Source organism: Pezoporus wallicus, unplaced genomic scaffold, assembly GCF_028554395.1.
Source record: "Pezoporus wallicus isolate ANWC-B61680 ecotype Strahan unplaced genomic scaffold, APGP_CSIRO_Pwel_v1 scaffold_6362, whole genome shotgun sequence".
NCBI lineage: Eukaryota > Metazoa > Chordata > Aves > Psittaciformes > Psittacidae > Pezoporus > Pezoporus wallicus.
The window spans coordinates 4,241,017-4,257,909 of record NW_026637663.1 but is presented as its reverse complement, the minus strand read 5'-3'; the positions used below and the strand labels follow the sequence as shown (position 1 = coordinate 4,257,909).

Genomic DNA, 16,893 nt, shown 5'->3' with positions numbered 1-16,893 from the left:
AGCCACCTTATTTGCTCTGGCTGGTACAGGTGTGTATCCTCACAACACAGCGGGTTCTCTCCTTGGCTGCACAGGGGTTAGGTACAGGGCAGCGCTGTGCTGAGACTCCAGAAGACATGAAGATATTCAGAGCAGCACTGGTGGGCACTGCTGCTCTTCCTCTTCCCCATTACAGGCCCAGGTTAAGCAGCAGGAGCAAGGTCTGGGTCAGGACACAGCATCTCTTTCCCCTCCACCACCAAAACACCCTTGGTTACGTCAAACAACCCTCTGCTTTCACCAGCAACTTATTTGGTTTAATTTAGGGTAGTTGTCAATAAGAGCTCAGAAATGAATCACATGAAGCAGCAACACCTCAGCACAGCAGAATACACTTAGGTTTTGGAAATGCTTTCGGCCCATGAGAGCTTGTCACCACCAATGGGTTGTACCTCTAAGACAGGCTGCTTTCTTGAGCAGGGAAGGTGGAGCTGCTCCAGCAGCAGGTGTCCAGCAGCTGGAAGACTTTCCACCCAACTATCTAACTCAGCAGTGGGAACACCACTCCAAGCAGCTCCATACAGGACCAAACAAATCCCACTTCTCTTCCTTGCCAACAGGAAATTTCTTATGGAAGGCGGTACCGCACAGTTTCACAGCACTCACACACAGATGTGAGCGGAAAAGAGTGTGTTCCCTTCCAACCACAGCCCTGTTGAGGTCTGTCTTTCTTCACAGTTAGGGAGGGTCAGGAAGGGCAACCAGCCCTTCATGTGTGGCCTGGTCCTGGTCAGCATCTTTCACTTCTTATCACACAGCCATGCCTCCCATCTGTACTGGCTCTAGATATCTCTCTCCCCTCCTTCCTCCACAGACTGATTTTGTGATAAATTCAAGGGAAGACAGTGAAAAATACATTAATATTAGCTCCTACCTGGACAATATAAAATGTTCCCACTGCTTGCCACCCAAAGACCTGAGTAAATCTACCCACCATCTACTACATGCAGCATACTGATGTTGACTATCTCCTTACAGTCTTGTGCAGGAAAATACATTGTTAAAACACAGCAATTCTAAGTACCTGACACAGAATGCACTGAAGATAGTCAGTCTCGTTAGCAGCCATTTGGTTAGTTCATGAAGCATCTAGAGATTTACAAGGATTTTGCCCTCACAGGCCTTGCTCTTCTCATGTATTGCCTTCTTTCTTTCTTTTTCCCTTATCCTCCCCTCCACTCCTAGCACCTCCCCACACCCACTCTACCTTAAGCCGTGATTTGTTTGGTTAGGCACAGGGCTGACTGGCAGCTCTTATAATTGGGAGCCATTCACACCTCTGTAGCTGGTTCAGCCAATATCATTGAAGCCCTTAGTGGCTCTTTTTCCCCAGCTGGGAAGCAGTTATGCTTATCTACTTTGGGGAAGGCATTATTTCTACTTAATATACTGCAGAATAGCATGGGGTATTGTTAAATTGGAAATCTGAGGTGAGAGAGTGTCCGCAGACTGCTTTGCACAGGCACACACAGCTACAGGAGAGACATCTAGGATATGCATCCCCCAGGGCTGAACTAAAAAAAGCAGCATCAAGATAACATCTGGAGGAGCCCATCCATCTCCCTCCTAGCAGGGTGTTAAGCAGCTACACTAACAGCAGTTGACAGTGGGAAAGTTAATAGGTGCATGCATTAGCCTACATAAGCGTGTTTAAGGTAGGAGGGCTAAGAAAAAATCCAATGGGTTAAGTTTTTAGGCCTTCTGCTTCAGAGGTCATGAAATCAGCTCCAAGGACTTGAGCTCTGTCTTGGGATGGCAGTAACCAACTTCACATCATCATATGTTTTACCTCAGCCTCATCAGTGCAAATCTCTGTGTGTACGTACATGTGTCTGTATAGGCTGCTCAAACTAATGTGGTGTTTTTCACTTCTTCCTACTACCTCCATAAACCAGATCTATTACTGTATTATACAAAGAGAGGTTTGTTTCTTTAGACTCAGATTTTTTCAAGTTTAGTGTACTCCTGCTGTGCTCACTGGTCTAGGCAAGAGTCAGCATGCCTTTCACTATGGCTTGGCACGAGTCCGGTGCAAGCCACCTAATACATCTGTGCTGTAGCACCAAAAGGTTATGGTGAAGTCTTATTTTCTCGGCATAAGCAATAGACACTACTGTTGGGCCTAACACCAGATGCAGAGCCTTGAATTAAATATTTCATGATAAACAAGAAACCTGTGTAAACACTGAGTATAGATATATAATTGATGATGGGTGCACTTGGGACTGCAGCAAGATCGACAGCACTTGGCTTTAGACACAGTATGCAAAGGTGTTCTCTCTCCATGTCTGACCCCTGACATGTCCTCCAGGGCAAGCTCGTTCAGCTCAGCTGTATCTAGGAGCCCGAGATGCTCGAGAGAGAGCAAGCCATATGGGCTGGGAAGAGGGAGAGGGAAAGGGCATGAAGCCAGGCTTGGTGTGTGGAATATCTCTCCCATAAAAGCTTGCAAGACCTTTAAGGATCATTGTAATGGCTTTTGGTTGTTGTAGGTGTAGGGATCATTTTTTAAAACAAAGAGATAACAGTTGGTTCATTTCTTTCATTTTGGAAAAGGGCAGCTCCTAAGCCCTTATCGTTAAGAAATAAGAGCAGTGTTACACATTCAAATAATTTATGTGAGGATCCTGCCGTTTGTTATGGGAACAGCAAGTACAGCTGCAAGTCCATTATCGTCCCTCCTTGCCTCTGCATGCACAGCATGAGCAAGTGAGAAAGATTAGGGGTAAAAGCAGTGGAGCTTACAAAATCATATACAAATATTCAGTACTTAAAACCCCTTCTAAGGATTCCTACACCAAAGTGAGGCTCTGATTTGGTCAGCAGCCAGACAAGGACCCACTGATTTTTCTTCAATTTACTCCAAATCTCATAAAATAGCAACCTCTATTCACAATCCTACGGGTGAGGAACAAGCAACCCAGAGCCACCACAGTGCTCTTCCAATGCCCCAATGAGCTGTAGTGACAGGAGGTGGGTGACAGACCTGATACAGGTAAGTTACCAGAGCTGGAAGGAGTTTATGGGCACTTGGCTGTGTAAAATCATGCCAGTTTTAGCTGCCTTTTTACTTAAAAAAAAATCACAGTGCAATGGCATTACATTCTGGTCTTGTTTTCAAACCCACGCTTCCTCTGACCTCCGCTCTCCATATCTTCACCCTCCCACTCACAGCTAATCTCTCCCTGCCTCCCCTTGCTCCTCTGTTGTTCCTGCAGACAACACGTTTATGTTGCAGCGAGTCTGCAGCAGACGACAGACCATTCCTCATAATAAACCACTCCTGGCTGCACAGTCAGGCTGGGCCACACTGCGTGAGCAGTCACAAGTTTATGGGTTTTGAAAAGAAGGAGCTTTGCACTCAAGGTAAAAACCACATCTCCTGTAACAAAATCCTGTGACAGGGAAGGCACAGCCAGGTGGAGGGTGAGAAGAGCGGGGACAGGGAGGTTTTGGTGCACCCCTCCATGGTGTCCCATGGTGAGCTCTCAGCAGCGAGCCTATTGTGGATTGCAAAAAAAGAAAGCTACCAAAAGGCAGCAAGGAACAGCAAGGCACCTGCTGGATTTACTTAGTGAAAGTCTTTAAACAAAGGGAAGGTTTCTGAGGAGCAATAGAAATCAAAACCACCATTGAAGCAGCTTCCTGAGAGCATGGCTTAGCTGTTCAGGCACATCCCTCTGCTCAGCTCTTCTGCCTGTGGATGCAATTAGGCACCGGTGCAAATGGAGGGCCCTGGAAAGAAGAGCAATTCTGCTGTGTCTGTTAAAAAAGAGCTCTGTTTCCCATCACAGCGACCTGCCAGGGCAGCGGCTGATGCCAGGACAGGTTTCAGGAGCAGTTTCCCAGGGAAGGTGTCCACCAGGAAGAGGTGGTTAGCTCTTAGCTCCTGCGCAGAAGGTAACAGCTCGGGGAGGGCTGACCCCATGCCCGGCTGCATCTGCCACCCCACAGATGGGGCAGTGCTCCCAGCATGGGGTCAGGGTCTAGCATGCCTGAATTTCTGGAAGGGCAGCAACTTGCTCCAGTTGCAGGGCTGTCTGTGACCAAGGGGTGAGGAGGGCTGGATGTCCCCTACAACCACTGCAGCTAAAGTTGCCGTCAGAGCAGGCAGCACCTTGACATAACTCCTGGCAATGCGGTTTTAGCATGAGCAAAAGTTGGAGTACTGTAGTGTGTTCAGTTCTGGGCTCTTCAGTACTATGACGACAAGGAGCTACCAGAGAGGGTCCAGCAGAGAGCCACAAAGGTGACTGGGGGACTGGAGCATCTCTCTTACAAGGAAAGACTGCAGGAGCTGGGCCTGTTTAGTCGATAGAGAAGACTGAGAGGAGATCTTATTAATGCATATAAATATCTCAAAAGCAGGTGACAGGACTGCTGGACTCTTTTCAGTGGTGCCCAGTGACAGGACAAGGAACAAAGGCCATAAACTAAAACATGAGAAGTTTCACCTCAACATGAGGAAGAACTTTTTTATGTTGTGGGTGGCAGAGCACTGGAAAAGGCTGCCCAGGGAGGTTGTGGAGTCTCCCTCTCTAGAGACATTCCAAACCTGCCTGGACACGTTCCTATGTAACCTGCTCTAGGTGGCCCTACCTTGGCAGGGGGGTTGGACTCAATGATTTCAGGGGTCCCTTCCAACCCCAACCATTTTGTGATTCTGTGAAAAGGGGCAGGGAGATGAGGAGATGACTACATAAAGCAGCAGGATCCTGAGCTGATGAGCTGCCAGGGAATAAATAGGGCTCCTCAAGCGGAGGACCACCTGTACTATAGACTCACTGGTTTTGGAAAGAGCAGAGCATTGAAGGAAACCCCCTTCAGGAAGAATGCATGAGCAGCGGAGGAGCACCTTGTCAGGGGAGAAGAGGAGGAATAAGGAGAAATTGCTGTAATTGTTCAGCCTAATTACAGTCGTGTCCTCCTCAGCCTCTCTAGCGACATTCCTGTGCCTATGGTGTCTTCCTCCCCCTTCAGATGGAAACAGATTTATTGGCTCAGCTGACATTATTCATTTCACCAGAAGTTTGAGAAGGAGCCACTTGTAAAAGTCTGTGTAAAACAACAAAAGAAAAATGGCAGAGGGACAGGGCTGATTGGTATTGACAGTTACAGATGTCTTTATCTGTCTGAAACAGGAGAACTACATGGAGTACACCAGCCACCTGTACCAGCAACAGGGAAAGAAAGAAAAGGGTAAAAAAAAAAGCATATTTAAAGCTCAAACAGGCCCTTAGGCTTGCAGAAATCTACATGTCACTGTATCTGAGCTGAACTGCTTGCTGCAGGCCCCTGCAGCCACCGCTGTGCCAGAACAGGCCTGTTGTGAGAGGCCAACGCAGCTACCACACAGAGCCTGGAGTACAGCATGGTAACTTCTAAAGAAATCATGATGTGGTAGGAAGCACCAAAGCTGTGGGAACAGCAATTTTGCTCTCTTTTGGCTCTTTTACTGGAGCCTCAGATGCTTTGGACAGTGATCAATGAGGAGAAAACAGCAGCATTTTCCATCTGTATTTGCTAAACAGACACTTTGGTATGAGCAGCTGCTGCAACCAGGGCATCCCACTGGCATCTTCTGCCCACGAGTCCATAGCTGGAGCAAGATGACTCCTGCTACTGAGGCTTGGAAATGCATTGCTTTATAGACTAAGAAGTTTGGTACCAGAGAGAGAAGAATCAAAACAATGGTCCCAGCAAACACTGCTTTTAGTATCAAAACTGGTGTCAAAGCACTAAGTGGAGTCTGCCAAAGAGCACAGCCAAATTGCTAAAGCAGTGTGGCACTGAGGAGTTGCAGCCTCCAGAACAGCTCTGGCACTCCAGCATGTAGCCGGATTCAAGGCCAGCCACCGGGAGGGTCCAAATTCCCTGGCTCTGGGGCCAAATGAGACACATCTCAAACCACCGCTACCAAGGCTTTCTGGAACAAAAGAGCCAGTGCAGAGGAGAGAAATAATCACCCCACAGGAGTGAGCAGTGAATGAAGACTGAACCAGAGGTCAAACTATGGACATGAGCCTTTGGGAGAAGAGGCATCAGGAGATAGGGGAGCTCAGAGACATAGAATCATAGAAGAGTTAGGGTTGGAAAGGACCTTAAGATCATCTAGTTCCAACCCCCCTGCCATGGGCAGGGACACCTCACACTAAACCATGCCACTCAAGGCTCTGTCCAACCTGGCCTTGAACACCACCAGGGATGGAGCATTCACAGCTTCCCTGAGCAACCCATTCCGGTGCCTCACCACCTTTACAGTAAAGAACTTCTTCCTTATATCCAATCTAAACTTCCCCTGTTTAAGTTTTAACCTGTTACCCCATGTACATGGTTGAACCTCGTTTCCTGAATGGGTCTGGCAGAGGCACCACCCAGCAGCATGGATGGTACTGGCTACCCTATAGCTGAAGGAATGGCCTGATTTCAAGCAGTGGTGAGTACCTACCAGGTTCTCATTGAAAATTCAGTCTGTATTTCAGGCCTAAAAAATCCTCACCTTAAGCAGCTCCATGGAGCTACTTCTTCAGCAGTCACAGCTCAAGGTCCATGTGCAAACACATGCCTGGAGTACATCCTCATGCTCAGCCTCTCCTGTGCCAGGGAAGCACAATCCCTGCACATCACTCTCCCTGCTACATCCCTCTTAATCTTGACTTCCTCTGACACCGCAGGAAGCGCTGGGAAGCCACTGGGGATGGTGGGGGAAGCTGTGCTCAGAGCCCTGTTTCTGAGCACAAGCATACCCACTGGGACCAGCTGCTTTAATTCACCTTCCTGCTGCTGCTTCACATGCACTGGCAATACTAGTGGTGTCAAGGGCATGATGGCAGGGACAGGTCTTAAGCGAACGGCAGAAGAGGAGGAGGAGAACTGACCTTTCAGTAACACAGACGGGGTGAAAGTGTGAATGTAAAATCAAAAATCCCCATGTTGGTGTGAAATCATTCCTCTCGCAAACAAACACCAAACCTGATCACCAGAGTGCTGCAACTGCTGCTGAAGACTTTAATCTCTTTTGGCAATGCTTGTGCCTAAAGCCATGGTGAAGATAGTGCTTGCAACACAGAAAGATGTGCCTAAGCCCCTGCTCCATTGCTCAGCGCCACTGTGTACCTGATGGTGCCATTGCCATGTGCTAAATCTGGCCTTCTCATTCTCCAGAATGAGGGAGGTGTAGGTGCTTGGCATGTGTTACCTGCATTACCAAAAAGACCCTGTAAATACTCCCTCAGCCTCTCTACTGCAGTGTTCAGCTCTTGCAGACTATACTCATGCCTTCCCAGGTCTTAATCACACCAAGGATGGGGAGCCCCTCCATGGCCCCTCCATGGCTCATTATCCTGGCTCTTCATCAACCCAGACCTCCTCTTTCTCTTTACTCCATAGTTCCCACGGATGGGGTGATCTCTGACCTAAACCTATCAACTGATTCATTATCCTGGCAGCCGTGAGCAGGAAACTCAGAAGCTTTAGTACCGTTGCTATGCACACAAATCCAGCTGTTCTGTATCTCCTATGCTTTTTACCTCTCAATCCCTTATGCAGAATTTAATTCACACAATTTGGCACTTGTTGTCAGAGATGTGTGTCCAAAACACCATGAAGGTGCCTCTCAAACTTCTACATAATTCCCCAGTTTCTCTGACTCCTGTAATTGAATGGATGGGAACATCAACAGAATTTTGTATCACATATAGAGAACACAAGACTTAAAATTAAACCTGAGTGACCTCTGAGGGCTCAAGGCCATAGACTCAGTAAAATGCATGGCAGAGAAGAACACCAACACATTTGTTTTCATGAACTTTTTTTTCAGCCAGTCTTATAATTTACAAGCCAGGCTGATCTGACTTCCAATTTTGGAACATTTGGACTTGGCAGCAAAAGATGCCCCATGCGTGTTTGTACCTCGCTGTCTCTGAAAAGGTCACCACCACTCGTTAAGTGGTGTTTCATTGCTTTTGCGGATAAAGCATTCACACAGCTGGACAAGGGATGCACAGTGGAGCTGCAGTGTGTACTATGTTTTATGGATTAGGATGCTGTTTCACTGAGGGACTGACCCAAATAGGCAGCTTGGTTTCCTTCTGTCTTTGTAATTTCCTGAGATCCTGTGATGTCAGAGAAAGTTTATGCAAAGAAAAAGTTACAATACTCAGTATATTCATGTATCCACCACATAGTAGAGATGTAAATGTGAGATTTATTTCTCCAAAACCCACTTTCACCTCTCTGTTGTAGTCAGTAACATCTTTTTTTCACAGTTCACATGAATTTCATACTGAGCTAGAGAGTTCACCAAATGAACAGATTATGTTTCAATTTACTTTGGGGATTAAAATCCCTATTTACTGTTTGTTTGTTTCTAAAATTACAGAACCTGTAGATGGGCAAACCTGCAAAAGAAAAATACCAGAAAAAAACTCATACACGTATATTAAAACATCAAAACTGTCTATAAAATGAAAGGCTTCTCTTTGCTCTTCTTAGAAAAACAAACCAACCAACCACATGTATTTGAAATCATGAACATAAAAAGAAGGATTTGTTTCTATTATTGTACCAAGCAGGGAACAACACATACTACTGAAAGGTTCACAGCTATGCAGCAATGAAGGGGTTTACATCAGAAACACTGCAAAAAACAGTCACGGAGCTGTACAAATACAGAGTGATTTGCTATCCCTCAGTCATCCAAGTTAATGATGCTGCCATGTCACAGCTGCATGCCCATGCAGGGTGGGTCTCCAGCACTTCTGTTTTGCACCCGTGGAGCTGACTCAGCCTTCAGACAGATGCCAGGACCAGTGCCTTTTCTTGGGGAGGTGGGAATGGGGCAAAAAAATGGGATGGGGGTCAAAGGGGGACCTTGGTACAGCTCTGATGGCTGGAGAGGTAAGAGGGGAAGGGTGAAGCAGGTTAAGTGCGAGAACCACTGGAAATGACAAGTCCTCCCTCTTCCAGCAGGAGCCACTTCCCTGCATCCTGCCTGCCCTCCCTCAACAGCTCTACCCAGCTTAGCTTCTCCGAGCTGTGGAACGGGCATTCTATGATGAGAATCATAGATGAGACAGTGGCTGTTTTTATGCTAGAGGTTTGCCTTGCCTGTGCCTGAAACCAGCCCCATGTGCTGGACTTCATGGTTTGTTATAGCAGCATGACTTTGTTTAAAGCAGATATCCGAGCTTAAGACCTGATGGTTGTTGAAGTTGCCTGCATGGACCAGAGACAGCCAAAAAAACAGTGTGTTAGTTTTGTAATAATGACCCTTATCATCCAGCAATTAATAAAAGCTGTGCCTATTAACATGCATTTGATGTTTGTACTGAATCATACATCTGTATGTTTGTTTAAGCCAACTGAGACCGAGACAACTCCATCACCGTCACGCTGGTTTGAGCAGGTACAGCTTTTGGAAATCCTTCCTCTCCTGGAACTACATCACCCATTTTCCTGCCTCCTCCGTGGTTCCTGTGCCCAACAGCAGAGCAGGATTTGGAAAAGGAGCTGCTGTCATAGCTCAGGACCCTGCTACGGCAGGTGAGCTTAGGACTCACCTCACAGAACCTGGCTTCCCATTGCATGCATTGCACCAATCTACAGCTGCAAGCTCAACAAAATCAAAGCAGCGTAAGGCTAGCGTCATGCTGCAATGAACCAGACCATTGATATTCAGGTAAAAGTTTCAGAGTGACAAATACTGTTTTTTCTCCTGTAAGGGTTTCAGCTAAGAAAGGCTTTTCTTCATGAGATTCGGAGAGGCTTTCTCCTCTAATTCCCTGAAGAAAACCAAAAAGCAGAAAGCGAAACCGGCATTGCATTGCTATATTGGCTGATGGGTACAAAATCTTCTGACAAGTCGTTTGCTCAGCCCTGATTGGAAAATATCTTTAATTAAAACACCACATCAGAATCCTGAACCAATTTCATCCCAGCTCTGCTAAGTGCTTTGTACAAAACATTAACTCTAAAATCTCATTACACATTAGCAATCCCTGTGAAAAACATAAATGATAATTTAGCTCTAATGCATTCTGGAGCAAGCCATTTTTAAGAGAGGCACATGATATCAGCTTGCTAGGAGAAGGGGAAGAGTTGGATTTGTCTGTCTCTTTATTTTTAAACAAATGGCTGTAGCTGGTTCAGCAATGGGCTATACAAATCATTGTAGTGTGTAGATCTGACAGTACACAGCAGCTGTTTAGCCCAAATCTGGGCTGGGTTTTGAAATCCCACCAGCAGTGCCAAGTTCCCGGGTATTTAAGCAGTCAAAGGAAAACAGGGATGGGGAAGGCGGGGGTATTTGTTGATTTTACAGCACAGTGGGGAGAGAAATATATCCAGAGACAGGAGGTAATCTGAGCTTGATGAAAAACACAGGCAGAGTCAGAGATGGGGAATGAGGAGATGGGACTGACAACCATCAGTCACTGCAGCTGGCTTCGGAAGCAAGAAGTATGAGTGTAAAAAGGGCAAGACTTGCAGTGGTGGGGTGATCCCTATCACTGGTGGAGATTTTGCATCACTAAACATTACACAACACAGCCAGAACAAGAGGAGACACTGCAGTGGACAATAGCTATATGAAGTACAAGAACTGTCTTAACCAGTACTTCTAGGCCGGAGGGATGGCCGTGGAACTCCTGCTATATGCACTGTTTATTGTCAGAAAGATGTAAAAGATCTCTTCTTTGATTAACAACAACACCCTCTATCTCTCCCCAGTCTGGAAAATGACCTTTCTAAACTCCTCAGGCTGCACATGGATCAATTTTTCTGTGTGCAAGTGGGCATGTGGGCATTTAACTTTGTGAAGCTGGGAAAATTATGGCTATTTACTATGGGATTATAAAGCATGTACGTGATGAATTATAAAAACAGGCAAAACCCAACAAGCCTATCTTGCCCCACATTTCCAAGTACCTCCTACCAGATTTGATCATTTCCTTGAAACCTAGAGCTGGAAGCAGATTTTTTTACTGGCTGACATGAGGTCAGTGAAGTTTTCAGTGAAGGGAGGGCTTTTCCCTCATCTGCACTTTGTGGTTGTACTGGAAATCAGATCATTTCTGATCAACTTTTGTTTGGGGAGATGGGAGGGAGAAAAAGACTACATGCATCCATTCTCTAGTCAGAGCTGAGACATATCCCTGTGGCTCTGTGGATGTGATGTTTTAGGTGGAGACAGACTTGCATCTGGAAGGAAAAAGATGCGAACCAAAAAACCCTTAAATTTGACATTGCTTTCCTGTAAAAACACATGAAAACATGTATGTTTGCTCCAGCAAGGAACAACCCCCCTTAAAAGCTGTTGTAAGATGGATGCATTTTCAACCAGCTCTTCTTTCAGCAGCAGCTGTGCTTTAACTCTGCCTCACAGAAGTCGAGATGCTTACCACTGGCTTCAATGAGTGCCAAAGCACGTTAGCTCCACATGCTTTTGAAACCTCCTTCTCTTATGGTAGAAGAAAGAAAATGACCACATTAGATTAAAGAAAAGAACTTCATTTTTCCTTGCAACTAAAATGTCATTCTGTGATTTTCCATATTTCCAGTCCTGGGGGCACTACCTGGTACTGACAAAGCCACACAGCTCTGTATGGGGAAAGCTGTTCCTTGCCTTCTCCCTGAGCTCTGAAGTGGGTGGAAAGTCCACCAGTCTCATACAGAGATCTGCTAGAGAGAAGTGCATAGCATTTTAGTTACACCTCCGTTTCCAAAACATCTGAAAACTGTGACACATAACAGACAATGAAGCTCTGCGTGAGAGGTAGGAAAAATGAGAAGCCCCATAGGAGGTTTTTGTGAAAAGGCAATGAACATTTCTGTAGGGAGGCTGATGGCTGTCAGATGGTGGGGGGATGGCTGGTGGCTGCAAGGCCAACTGTTCCTTGATTTTTACTACTTAATAATAGTAGCTTGAGGTTGCTTCTCTCTCTCTGTGTCTTAGTCTGCAGTGAAGATCAATGTCCCAAAATCGTTCAGCTTCTTTAGAAGACCTTTCCTTGCAAGGTTCTGCCTTTCCACCCTGGCCACCCAATGGATCCACTGGTTCTCAGGAAAGCCTTTCTGATACATACTTTCCCATTAGTTACCTCTTCAACTGCTAGCTCTTACAAATTCAAAGGGGCAAGAGACTACCATTTTACTTTCTGTATCTAATTCTCCTTCCTCTTATCTTTGTTCAGATTGGACTTCTCCTTTCTGAAAAAGACAAAAGATGGGCTTAAATCAGGTGTTGGACCTTGCCACGTTATTATGTTGGGCTCTCCTCCTTGCCTTGCTAGTTATTGCTGCAAAAGCCTCCTCTGTCTTGCATTCAGATCAGATGACTTGAAGCCTTCCTGGTGGGCCCACAGATCTTCATTTCATCACTTTAAATAAAGATTTCCTGAATTATCTTGTTTCTTCTATAGGATTTGTCTTCAAACCACCCTGCCATAGCGCCAGATTTCAGATTGGTTTCCCTTCCTCTCCCCTTGCCACACATGCCTCAGACACTGAGTGCTTTTATCATACACTTTCAGTAACAAGTAGCATGATGTGAAGGTAGCCCTACTGCTACCTAACTGCACCTATGTTAGGGAGCCATCCCATTTCTGTCCTCTGGGCTGAGAACAGTGCGCCACGTTTCAAACACAGTTCAGTCAAAAAACGCTGCATGTTGCCCATGGAAGGGGTGGAGATTAATTTGAGCTGATACTCATCTTTCCTTCTCTGCATGCCCTTTGGCTAATCGCTAAGTCATGTTTGCTGGCTCTGCAGAAGCAACTCCATTTTGGAGGGGACCAGCTTGATAAACACCATAGGGTGGGAACAGGAGCTGTGATTAAATTTGTGTTTGGCAGTGACAATCAGCATTATCAAGTGATGCTTCATTAGTCATGTGAAGAACTGGACAATGCTGTTGCTTTATTTTACAGCCTTCTGCCTCAGTTACAAATTCATACCCTGACCTTGGTCCATATAGCTCCAGTCATAACACTGTCCTTCTGCAGTCTATCTAACAAAAAGTCATTAAGGTCTTTGATGACTTTTGATGTGTTTCACAGCTCTGCTTACATCCCTGCACAGCTGTGTACCACACCTGCCCTTGTTCAAAGGCACCAACTCATCCAACGTAGCTTTAAAAAATGAAAGAAAATAAAAAGACTCAAAGTGCCCCACTCTTTAGTTCAGCTTATCCTGGAAAAAGTCACTGTTTGCGTACTTTGTGCCGGTCACATGCTCAAAAACTGCATTTGGTTCACATCAAGAAGAACTTACTTCTCAACACTGCTCCAGGAGAAAGCATAAGGTTCACTTTCCGTGGAACACATTGCATTGCTCCAAAAATAGTCTGATACTTCTTCAGCTTATTTAAGAACAATTGAGCTACCTATTCGAGAGAAAATCTATAGCTACAGGCAGGAACCGTGCTGGAGCAAGGCAAAAGACAAACTTGCTCCTGAGCTGCAGCATGGTGCGAAGCAGCAGGAGGAAGGGGCAGGAGAAATTAATCAGGATGGGAAGCCTGAAGGTTGCAAGGAAACTGACACAGCGAAGGACAAGAGAGAAGCATGGACAGGCCTTGCATATGCTCTCACAACCATGGACCACATATGTCTGGATGTGAACCAATTAGATGGGTGGGTCAAATACAAATAAGCCTGCATTTGTGAGAGATGAGGTAAGTCTAAACTGGCAGTGACACCACAAAGATTAGAAAATGACTATTTCAGACCTGCAGCTCTTCATGCAGCAGACTGGTTCACCTGCAGTCTGTCTGTGGTGGCAAGAAGGCTCCTCAGTGCTCCTACTGCCTTCTTCCAGCAAGGGCCCGAATGTTGTTTACTTGGCTTTTGTACACTTTCCTCTGGGGGTTTCCATGCCATGACCTGCCCCATTAGGCTGCAGCTTCTCCACTCAGCTGGGGCCTGGGGAAGGGAAGCATGAAGCAGAGGCACATCAAAGCTTGCTGGTTCAGACACTGCCTGGGGCCAGCCTGGACATGCCACTGCCCAGCCACTTGGGCAGCCTTTTCCCTCCTATTGAATGAAGAAGACATGAAAGCATCAATCTTCACAGGATAACCATTGCCCAGGTGGAAAACACCCTCTTGGAACTTCTGCTCTTGATTCTTCTCTCCCCTCCTTTGCTCAACCAGATGATATTCTCTGACAGCAACATTTCTGTAAGGAGTTTCTGGTAGGACACCCACAAGTGCTGCTGGAAGTGGTTGGGATGTGAGGTGTGGGAAGTGGTAGGACTGATCTGCTCTCAGATACAGATCAGTGCTCCCCTTCAGAAGGGGCCTGTGGAGGTCTTTCTTCAATGCTGCAGCCCTTTAAGTATCTATGGCATCCTCTTCATAGTCACCTGTTGTTGGTCATACAAGGGGGAAGAAATTCCCTACCCTATCACACAGGCTATACCTGTCCTAAGTGGTGATCATGATGTCCTTTTCAGTAACCTGCATTCGCAGTGATTTATGACTGACTATAAATATGCCACCCATGCCTGGTGCCACCAGAACTCTCCCAGGAAAGCCCCTTGCTGTGGTGTCTCTGCCTGATGTTGACCCTGTAAGGAAGGCTAGGATAAAAGCAAGCTGTGCTGTGCACTCTGCTTCATGAAAGGCATTCGAAGGCACAGAGTGCAGCCATCCCTGTGGAGCAGCTAGGCTGGCCTACAGCAGAGCAGCCAGGGTGGCCCACTGGCCATGCTGGCAAGCCCTGTAATGGGTTTTGCTCCAGCATCATCCTACACAGGACAGTAAGGGGTCAGCCACGACCACCCAAACAAATGCAGATTGACTGCATCGGCTGAGGGGCTGACAAACATAAGGAGGAACGGGGTGTGCAGCAGCTCCTGGTGGGATCAGAAGCAGCGCTGCTTTCACACAGGTTTTGCTTAGCATAAAGGCTCCTCTGATGTTTCATGACTATCAAAGGCTTTGAAATTCACAGGAATTTCAAGGAAGGCAGAAGTTCATCTGAAATGAGAGAAAGATTATATTTTCCCTCCCACCCTATTTCCAACTTCCCGAGAATTTTCCTTTGAAGACTCCACTACTCCGAGAAATGTCTTCGTGATGTTTTTTTAAGCCATTTCCTATACAGGATCATCACTGCGCAGCACAAGCAAACGGCAGAGGTTCAGAAAGCGAAGTGTGGGGGTGAGAAGAGAGGGTGTTGGTGAGCTTCAGTTTCTCAACAAAACCACATCATCCCACCATATAGTAGTGTTCCTGGGAGGCAAGTATACCAGATGTCTGATACTGGAGATAGAGCTGACCCTTTTCGAGGGGCAAAACAAGGACTGAGCAGCGCCTTACAGCCTCATGGCTGATTAGAGCAAGAATACAGATTTGGGCTAAGGGAGAAATTCCACTTTTTCAAACTTTTTCCTAAGGGAAAAGGGTCTCACAGCAAGGCATTTTGCTTTCCAGCCCCTGGAAGGGGACTCCTTTAACCAGTCTGCTCTGATATCTGGCCACCAGGGAATAGAGAAGCATGAGGCAGACTGCAGAAACTATGAGATGAAACTGCTCCTTTCCCTCTGATAAAAGGGAGCTAGTGTTGAACCTTTTACTCAGATTATGGTAGATCTGAATTCGTTTCCCCTTGAGCAGCAGCTACAGAGACGGGGCAGCTTGATTAAGTTTCACATTCTTATGTAAAATGACTTAACTGGGTAGATAAAACAATATATTTGTGAAGCCTCACATGTTTTCCTGAGACTTGATCTCAATAAAGTCTTATGAATGCCTTGCTGATTGTTTAATGAGTTATTTTTCTCCCCCTCAGACTGTTAATACTAAATTGTAAGTAGAAGGAATGTACAGACTGCTTGAAATAATTCCTCTGACATGAGTTCTGCTGCAGAGCTTGCACTGCTTTGCCTCCTCTGAGGCAAGTGCTTTAGATGAGAATTTTGGGGCAGAGGAGTTTCCCCTGTTCTTGTGAGGCAGGAAATCCCTAGGGACCTGAAGGGCAATGAATGAGCTGTGTTGGGGAAGGTCAGCTTCACAAATACATGTATTTGTAAATATGGATTCAGTGGGAACCAGATAGCTTTGTGCACATTGTTGCATACCTCCCAGATGGACCTTCACTCTGCAAAGCAGAGCCAGGAGGGAAAGAGAAATTTCTTAGACAGGAGGGATAATCTTGTTTCAAGGCTGTGGACAGGACTAGGATCTTGCTGTCTACCTCACTAGCCATGGGGTTCAAGAGAGGTTCAGCACGAGTCTCATTCACCTCACATTGGTTTTGCTCTCTGAAGGGCTGATGTCCAGCCAAGCCAACTACATGGGGAGCTTGGGCAGGACACAGAATTGGAGAACAATTCCCCCTATTTGTATTTCCATGTCCTTCAGCTCATGAAGGAGGGAGCAGAGCTGAGAAGCCCAGACCAGGACTAGACAGGCACCCCACTGCTGGTGCCAACAATACCCACTCATATAGGAGTGTTATGTGGATGGATCTCTATTAAAAAAGCTCTTAACTGTAAGGGGGTGTGGGGGTGGGGGTGGGGGTGTTAATACCCATGAGCTATAAGAACTTGAAGTTCTTAACACCTGAAACTCTTTTCAGTATAATCCAGAGATTACAAAAGTCTGTCCCTTAGCACAGCTCACCATAGAGGTTTCACAGATCATTTCTCTTGCAGGGTTAAAATAACAGCCCACATTATATGCACAGGCATGTAAGCAGATCAAACTCAGCTACCCCAGTTACTCTGAAGCACTACGTTCACAGAGGCAAAACCAACAGCATCAAAATAGAAGGACTGAGCAGCAGAAGAGAGTAAATGAAAGATGGCATGAAAGACATGGACCGTTAGAATGTCAGCTGCATTTATAAATTT

General features: G+C 46.1%; 1 long non-coding RNA gene across 1 annotated transcript; it reads right to left on the bottom strand.

The window, feature by feature from the left end:
- Nucleotides 1-274: 274 nt before the first annotated feature.
- On the bottom strand, nt 275-1,179 carry LOC130598034 (uncharacterized). The gene is made up of 2 exons (XR_008971921.1): nt 1,064-1,179; nt 275-854 (listed from the first exon to the last, which is right to left on the bottom strand). It is a non-coding gene; the product is annotated as an uncharacterized LOC130598034 (long non-coding RNA).
- Between the last annotated feature and the right edge of the window lie 15,714 nt (nt 1,180-16,893).